Consider the following 9888-nt stretch of genomic DNA (forward strand, 5'->3'; position numbering starts at 1 on the left):
GATACCTTAGAAGTTTTTATGGATAACTTCTGAGCAGTGTGATATTAATTTGATGATTTGTTGATGAATTTGAGCAACATATTATTGTGTTATGAAGAGTCCAATTTTGTTATTAACTAGGAAAAGTGTCACTTCATGGTGAAGGAGGGCATAGTATTAGGCCACAAGATCTTAGAAAAAGGGATTGAAGTGTGCAGAGTCAAATTTAGGTGATTGAAAGCTACCTCCACCAATCTCGATGAAGTATGTGTAGAGTTTTTTAGGGCATGCAGGATTGTATAGGAGGTTTATCAAAGGTGTCTCAAATATTTCCAACCCTTTGTGCAAATTCTTAGATAAAGAGTTAAAATATTAGTGGAATTATGAGCGTTTGATGGCTTTTCAATTTCTTAAGGAGAAATTAGTATTTACACCCAATATGATCTTGCCAAATTAGTCTAAACCATTTGAATTAATATGTGATGCAAGAAGAGTGGTGCTTGGGGTTGTTCAAGGGAAAAAAGGAAAATTTTTTACACCAAATTTACCGTATAAGCAAGGAATTGAATGAGGCACAAAGAACTATATTGTTACAGAGCTAGAGCTTCTTGTTGTTGCATATTCCGTGGAGAAATTTATGGTATATTTGCTGGGAAATAAGAGGATATCTACACATATTATTCGACGCTATAATACTTAATAGCAAAGAAAAATACCAAACCTCATTTGATCAGGTGGGTGTTTTTACTATAGGAATTTGACTTCGATGTCAAAGAAAGAAAAGTTGTGAAAATCAAGTAGCTGACTACTTATCCAGATTGGAGAATGAAGGGATCATGTTGGATGGGTTGGAGTATTATGATTCATTACCAAAATAATAGATACTTGTAGCAATTCTTGACATTATTCCTTAGAATGAAGAATTTGCCAGTTATTTTGTTAGTGAGATTATTTCAAAAGATCTAAAATTTTAGCAATAAAAAAAGTTTATTTCTTGGATGATCCTTATTTAGGTTGTGTGTGAATAATATTATTTAAACATGCATACCAAAAGAGGAAATATTAAATATCTAGCAAGGCTATCATTCTTCCATCATCGGAGGGCATCATGAGGGTGATGCATTATGGGTACACTGGCCTACAATTCCTAAATATGCATATGAATTTTTTAGAACATGTAATCAATGTAAATATAAAAGATTGATTTCTAGGCATTAAAAGATTTTTATGACCAGTATGTTTGAGGTTAAACAATTTGGTGTGTGGGATATTAATTTTATGGGTACCTTTATGAGTTCTTATAGCCATAAGTATATCTTTGTTACTATGGAATATGTACCCAAATGGGTGGATGCAATTATATTTGCAGACAATAAAGGAAACAATGTGGTGTCATTCTTGAAGAAGAAAATATTCTAGTGTTTTGGTACTACAAAAACAATTATATGTGATGGGGTTCCAATTTATGTAACGAGGTGTTTAAGATGCCTTAGGAAAATATGGTGTGAATCAACATAAGGTTGATACTATTTAACACCCCCAAACAACTGGGCAAGTGGAAGTATCAAACAAGGATATTAAGACAATTTTGGCCAAGTAAGTGAATGAAAATAAATTTGATTTGCCAAAGAAACAAGATGATGCACTTTAGGGCCTACCGTACTGATTTTAAAACACGAATAGGTATGTCCATTCCTACTTAGTTTTCAGCAAGTACCAATGGAGCTTGAGCATAAATCATTGTGGGCGCTCAAAAAGTTGAACTTAAGTTGGGGAGATGCAACTGATTTGTGATTGGACTAATTGAATGAGTTAGATGAATTTTGTCTCCATGCAAAAGAAAAGTCTAACCTCTATAAGAAAAGAACAAATTTCTATCATGACTGATAGATCAAACAGAGAAAGTTTGAAGTAGGTGATTTGTTCTTGTTGTTTAAATCGAGGTTTAAATTATTTCTAGCAAAGCTGAAGTCAAGATGGTTCGATCCTTTCAGGGTGACTCAAATTTTTGCATCCGGTGTGGTAGAGATAGAAAACAAGCACAGAAATATGTTCAAAGTTAATAGACACCATACTAAGCATTATTTTAGTCTACAAGAATTGGTGAAATTTGTAACATTGGTGTATAATGATGTAGTCTGATTTATCAAGATAATCGAGTCATGTCATGATAATAAATCATGTACTAGATGGAGGCAACCAATAGTGTATTGTAAAATCATGTAGTTTAGATCTTCATTGTCATGTATGTCAAATCTATATGTTCAGTGTGTAGGACAGAGGATAAAAAAATAGGTGGACACTAGTAACCTTGAAAACTTGATTGATGAACCTTCATAAGGCTGATGGGTCATCAAATAAGAAATATCATCACAAGGTTGAAATTCCAACATTAAGAATAAAGCATGGCTAAGGAACTTTGAAAAACCATACTACAGTATAGAATTTCATTTGTTAGGTTACTTATCTTGGTTGTTGGTTCATGGGGTCAATACTATGACTATAGACTTCCGTACCTCTAATCAATTATCTAACATAGCCCCCACAACTACATTGTTGAAAGGGGATGTGATAACTAAGTTAAATATGTCGATATATCGTCCCTTACATTAACCAAATAGATCACACTGGTATATTCCTATCCTAAATGCAATTTATATCTCTATTCAATTAGAAGATTACAATTCTATTTTATCTATCCCAAGTTCTATTCTCTTGTTCCTCCTACCGGGTTCACAAGATGATTATAAATGTATTATAAGGGTAGAAAATCCATTAAATACAGATTACAATGATAAATAAACAACCAATAATAATAAACAATAAAAACTAAGTGAAGTCATCACATTAATCCTCATTTTGTTTGCCTTAACCCCTAAAAAGGGGTTTTAGCCGATCGTGGATATAACCATAATCTCAATGAATAAATGAATGTTAAAATAAAAAAAATAAAATTAATGGAATTAAAAAACTAACTGAAGTTTTATCCATACTCCTTTCAAATCACAAGGTTGTCCAAGGTGTGAAACATAATAACAAAGAGTGTTATTTTTACTTAGACACAAGCTGCCAATTTTGACATAGGGGAGTGCCACACCATTATTTCGGAGACTATGGTCCATGGAATCTCTTAATAAAGGTAATATAATGGTTTTGGTCATTTAGGATTCTCCCAATGGAGTGGCACCACCATAACATGGTACCTAAAGTCTGTGGCTCACCAATGACTCCAAAACATCTATTTTTGGTCAAGTCTTGTGACAAGTGTTTGTCTATCCTTTCCAAACTTTTGGTATTGTTTACACTTGATTTAAATATTGTAAATAAAATATAAATAATCATATAAAATAACAATGAATCCTATATTATCAAAAACCACATATTAGAGCTCAAAATTGCATACAATCCAAGACGATGAACAGGTAACTTACTCAAAGAGTATTCGCTTTGTCCTTTTGATCTTTAACTTAGTGTTTTATCTCTTCGCTTGTTTAAATTGAACCATAAACTATATAAAAAGGTTTTTATTCTCATAATGGCATAATTTTACCTTTAGAAATCCATTACACATACCATAATCCATCGAGATAAACTAAAACAACTTACAACTCAAACTAGTAACACTAGTTTTGTCGTCTAAACTCTAAGTGTACAAATTGATTCCAAACTTGTTTGAAACACACATTAAACATTATAATCAAGTAGATTTAAAAATTGATTCTCAATTATAAGAATATTTATTCATTAAGAATAAGAGAAGCTTCAAAACATGATAATTAAGGCCAAATAACCACAATTTGGTACATACATCGACCAAAGATATCACCCTACACTTGTAACCTTGTTCGTCCTCGAACAAATCTTTACTCTAAGCATCATAATCAGAGAAGACTCCACACTTCTTCCAGAAGTAAGACATTCAAGATAGTACTACAATGACTACACATATATCAATTTTTTACACTAAGCGTGTTATACACATAATTAAAAACTCAAGAATACTAATCCAAAACACCCTATCCTCAAGAATTGACTCACCATGTTGGAAAAAACATGCATCTTACTCAATAATAGAGATCATACAAATCACCCAGCTAGCATTAAACATATTCCCTCACAGTAAAACAGTTAACCATAATCAGTCATGCAGATGGAATCATTACAATAATAGGTAAAAGAATTAATTTGCGCTCACTCTCACAAGGAATTCACAAGTTACATATGATGAACCGTAAGCTTTCCCTTAGTGTAGTACTCTACTAATGTTAGAATATTAACGCTTAAGATTAAATAGGTCTTTGAGGTTTCTAATGTAGGCTAAGGGATGAGTAGGAACTATTCTAGCAAGTAATAGTGACTATTTCCCTAAGTGCTTTAATACATTGCATGAACATTAAGATCTCTAATTAACCATTAATTTCAACCAAATTCATCTAAACACTTAACTTATTTTTTCCCATATCATAAAGTTGATTAACAAGTATCATAGAGAGAGTATTCTTTCTCAACTCATGATCAAATTTAGCAAAATTTCTCTCTTTGTATTACACAGCTTCCAATCATAACACATATCAGTTTTACAACACCAATAGCTATTTTTGGGGACCTTACTTTCACCTTTTTACTTTTATTTTCACACTCCTTTACTTCATTAATTTTTACTTAATGCACATAGTAGCTTTGGATTAAATTAAGATCAACCAAAGAATGGGAACAAGCTGCATACGAGGCTACCAAAAAATTAGGCTAAAGGCTCAATGAGAATAACTAGGATTACGCACAAGGGTAGATAAAAGAGGGTATGAATCATGGCTATCAAATAAACTCCTATATCATCTCCTAAAACCACACTTTTTATTTTATTTTGCACATACACCAGGCAAGTTCTAAACATCAAATGCAACAAGAAATACACAATGTCACACACACATAGCCCATGGTCAAGTAAAGTAGGATCATCGTAGACTCTAAAACAAGCAACAACATGAATTCAACATTTACCCAACAATATACATGAGTCATAAACTTGAGCCTAGGAGTTTTTAAAATAGTAACTCACATAATTAACATGCTTTAACACACAAAACCTACCTGCATTATGCAATCTAACATAGAACCAACAAGGACATCTCACTTAGTCTAAACACTAAGAATTAAAATTTATTCTTATATAGAAAAAGTACATTATGTTTAAATAGTGCACCCATGGAAAAGAATCTAATAGAACAACCACGGGGTGGGGTGAAGTGTGCACCTAGACTGATCTAACTAACTAAAACCTAAAATGAAAAATAATTTTTTTGTAATTTTTCAAAATTTTCAAATTTAACCCAAAACAAACAAAGAAAAAACCTAACACTAAAACCATACAACAATACTTCACCCAAAACCATATCCCACCCCACACTTAAAACTTAATTTGTTCCTAAAGTGAACTTAAAATTAGAGGTCAAAATAATACTTAGGGCCTCTAGGCCTAGTGAAACACCTTGGGTTTTGGAACCTTAGAAAATTTACTAAATTTTTGGTTTCTTGTCAACATACGACTAGGGGCGTGCAGGTTGTATGATGAGGTACATTTAGTAAGGATTAGTGATACACTAACAAGTGTTGGATGGTGGGTTAGATTGGTTTCTAGAATGGGTTCAACTTGGGTTTGAGTTGTATGGTTGGATATGAGTCACATGGTTTAGGTTTTTCCTTTTATTAAGTTGAGACTTAGTAACTTAACTTGGATATAAGTACTAGTGGCTTACCATGATCCATATGATAGGGTATAAGTTGTACCATTAACTCGTATGGTAGACAGTAATCAAACCACTTTTGATTTTATTCTTCCAGGGATATAGTTTAGGTGTACTACTCATATGGTTGGGTATGACTTGAGCTGGGTAAGTCGTATATTGGAAAGTGTTGTCTCCAAGAGGGAGGCCTTGGGTATCAGTTGTGGGTACCACTCATCTGAGAGGGTACAAATAGTATGGGTGATTTGTACTATCTACCGAGACTTTTAAGCAGTTTAAGTTGGGGGTAATCTGGTAATTTGCCCACTTAAACTCTTAAGACCCCAAAACTTATATCACACTTGGGAGGTTATTTACCCTATTATTCTAATCTTAAATACTTAGAAACTCTGTCCAAATCACTCTATGGATCTTGGGTAAAGAAAGGTTTTCTAAAGGAGCAATTTGGTGTTTGTTTGGTTGATTTATCTCCATCATCTTCATAATATAAGGCATGTAATCCTACCTCAATGTTAGTTCAAACTAAAAGCATATTATTTATATGATGTTTTCATGGAATGATTATTGTATGGGTTTGTGTTTTTCAAATATATGTTGGGGGTTTTGGTATTAAATGCTTGGTTAAGGTTTTTCCATGTTTTAATTATGTTTTTAGATGCTTTAATAGTGGTTTGGAAAATTGGTTTCATGGTAACAGTTAATTAGCAATTGGAATTGTATTTGGAAACACTATGTTCCCAATATGTTTGATAAAGTTCCTATGATAAAACTTTTACTATATTATGTGACTTTTAATGGAACTGTTACATGGTATGGATTGGTAATGAAATCCTAAATGGTATAATTGGTTAGGAATGGTTAAATGGAATGGTTTGGTGGTCATGGTTATGGTTAATTAAACTTCCCTGTGGGGTACAATGAAATACCCTAAGTATATATGATAATGAACAACTTGTGGGGTACATGGGATTCCTGATCTTGTGCATATTTATAAATCATATTACCAATATTCATCCATAATAGGACTTTTTCTACTAGATAAATATATTAACCTAGTTGTGTTTGATACATAATTGCATAATTGGAGCTAATGGATATGATTAGGAATGTAGGATAGATTGTTGATGAGTTTTGACTTAATTGAACGCATGATAGGAAGCAAGTGATGATTGATGCTGAAGATTGATTTATGTAGTGGAAATGATCTTTGAGAGCATGGTTGGAAGGATGTAGCACATAGAGGAGCGACTAGTTGAAGAGCATATTTTGACTGAGTAAAAATTTTGAGCAAAAATTCCAAAAAGGGTCTGCAAAATAGGTGTGGCGCGGACCTCTTTCCATGAGAAATTTAGTGCGGCATTGACCTATTCCCATGTAAAATGATACACGGCATGCGGCATTATCCACTAGTATAACCAATGAAGTGTGGAGGTAGCTCTCAACTAGGCCATGTTCGTCTGACTATAAAAGCAATACTTACAGACAAGTAGAATATTTTTGAGATGTACAATAGAGGCTAAAAAGTTTTAATACTTTTTGGGGAATCCTTTATCTTCATTGTTCGTATATTACTTTTGTGTATGTTTAATTATTTGTTTTTTATGTTGAATTTGAACAGAAGTAGCTAAACACAATTGTTCTCAGGTTGAGGACAAAGACATGATTGTAATTTTGTATGATTTATCATAGTTTATTATTGAATTATCGTATGGTTTTTCTTAATATCTTATGCATACTATTTTGATAAGCGGATACCATTAGAATAAACCAATATTTTTATGCCAATCTAGGAGGAGAATTATTAAATAGAATGAAGAGATTAAGGATCAAGGCTCTCATCCTTTTATAAGATAAGGAATGTGAATTAGCATGTAGGATAGGGATATACCTAGAACCATTAGTTGGTTCACTTACTAGAAAATAGTTTTAGGCATCTAGTTTGATTATTGCATCCCCACAAAACGATATAGTTGTGATGTCCAATTTAGGTAGAAAATTAGAAGTAAGGAGACCGTGATCATACTTTAAAACCTATGAATCAACAACCTAATAATCATCTAAACTATAATAGGAATAGAGATTTGTAAGATTGTCAAAAAGTGTCTCAACCCTGGAATTCCCATCAATACTATTTACAACCCCTAGTTATGTTGCTATCGTTGCTTATTGTTATTTCTTAATTATTTATATTTTACATTGAATATTTACAGTCATCTTGATACCTTTAAACACTTAATGCATTCATGGCAAAAACTAAAGTTGGTTGAACTACTAGTTGCATAGTCCTCAAGGGTACAATATCTAACTATTCTAGTAACTATACTATTTGTACGATTGCGTACACTTGCATGTGCATTAGAATGCAAAAAAATTTTGGAAACTTTGTATAGAACTATTATAATTAGTAATTTTATCAATTTTAGGTTTTTAATAATAAAGATTAGCTAAATATAGGACTGGCGAGAAATAGATAGCTGGTAGAGCCTTATTTAGAACTAAAACTCATATTTCAATAAGGAAAAGAGATCATTATCCAATTCAATAGGTTCAGATGGAGGATCAAAGAGCTCCTAATCTTGTCGATCCAATTAATCTAGTTGATCCAAAAGTCGGACGTGTTCCAGCTTTGGTGATTCTAGTTATTTCTACTCAACAGCTACCAGACCTATTCGTGAAGTGGCAATCATACTAATGAACCATGCTACTAACATAAACAAGCTAGAGCCTAGTGGTCGATTGAATTAAAGAAAAATATGGTGCAGTTGCTGAATTCCGCTGGGCAATTTGCTAGATTTTCACCTGAATACCCACAGGGGAACATACAGACCTTTCTTGAAATCAGTGATAATAACATTCCTACAGGGGTAAATAATGACTGTTAGACTGACTCTCTTCCGCTTTTCTTTAATCGATAAAGCAAAGAGGTGGTTACATGCTAAATCAGCACTCTCTATAACTTCTTAGGAAAATCTGTTCGAATGTTCCATATTTGATTCTTTTATCAATGAAGATCGCTCATTTGAGAAGCGAGATTATGAGTTTCAGGCCAAAAGAAGGAGAAAATCTCTACCAAGCTTGGGAAAGATTCAAGGGTATGCTTAGAAATTACCCTCACCATAATCAGTCTAATGATGTTCTTGTTCATACTTTAATTAAGGGATTGGATCCAAATACCAAGATTCTCTTGGATTCAATATCTGTGGGGAAAGCTCTTGAGAATATGATAAATTATATACACTACTAAATCATTTTTCATAATGGAATCCAAAATAGCATGGTGACTCAAGGAGTGCTACTAAGAAGGTTGTCAGTGTATTAGAACTAGATCTACTGACTGCATTATCAGCTCAACTTATTGCACTACAAAATTAGATTACAAATAAGTTCAGTAGCATGAAATTTATGGTTGTACAGTAGGAAGCAACAAAAAATATAGTTCAACAGGCAAATGTGTGGTGTGAAGTTTGTGGTAGTAGTAAGCATGCAACAGATTCATGTGCGGTTAATCTAGATTGTATTAATTATATGGGGAAAGCTAAAAGTCAGGGACAACAGAAATTTTGTAACACTTATAATCCAAACTGGAGGAACCATCCTAATTTCTCATGGGGTAGAAATAAGGCACAAAACAACAATCAGTATAAAGGGCTCATACAACAAAATCCACAACAAGTTGAAAGTAATCAAGCCGCAACTCAAATGAACATCTTAGAAAAGATGATAAAGCAACTTCTAGCTTCTCACGCACAGTTAGCAGCAAAAATAAAGAATCAATAGTTGATTTCGAAGAATTTGGAGCTAAAAATTGGTCAAATTGTAGGAGCACAGAACACTGGGCCTTAGGAAGGTCTACCTAGAGATACCGAGGCAAATTTGAAAAGGGTAAATACAGTTACTATTCGGAGTGGTTTGCAGCTAAAGGAGAAGGAAGCAGATCATGTAAGTCCTGTAGCTACTTGTAACACCCTGATTTTCTAAACTGAAATACTACACGGTGCTTATGACCCCGAAGGTCCATAAGCTATCCCATTACTGATATCTGTACCTGTACACTACAATATATGATGTAATAATGTGGAAAAACATGAGCAATAGGCCATATGGTTCAACTGAAAAAAATATCTAACAAACATAATATCCATATGGGTGGAAAATACCCAAAAAA

General features: G+C 33.1%; 1 non-coding gene across 1 annotated transcript; it reads right to left on the minus strand.

Moving 5' to 3' along the window:
* Positions 1 to 8739: 8739 nt before the first annotated feature.
* Positions 8740 to 8846, minus strand: LOC124889060. Its single transcript, XR_007047677.1, has one exon. It is a non-coding gene; the product is annotated as a small nucleolar RNA R71 (small nucleolar RNA).
* Between the last annotated feature and the right edge of the window lie 1042 nt (positions 8847 to 9888).

Source organism: Capsicum annuum, chromosome 11 (genome assembly GCF_002878395.1).
Source record: "Capsicum annuum cultivar UCD-10X-F1 chromosome 11, UCD10Xv1.1, whole genome shotgun sequence".
NCBI classification, from domain to species: domain Eukaryota; kingdom Viridiplantae; phylum Streptophyta; class Magnoliopsida; order Solanales; family Solanaceae; genus Capsicum; species Capsicum annuum.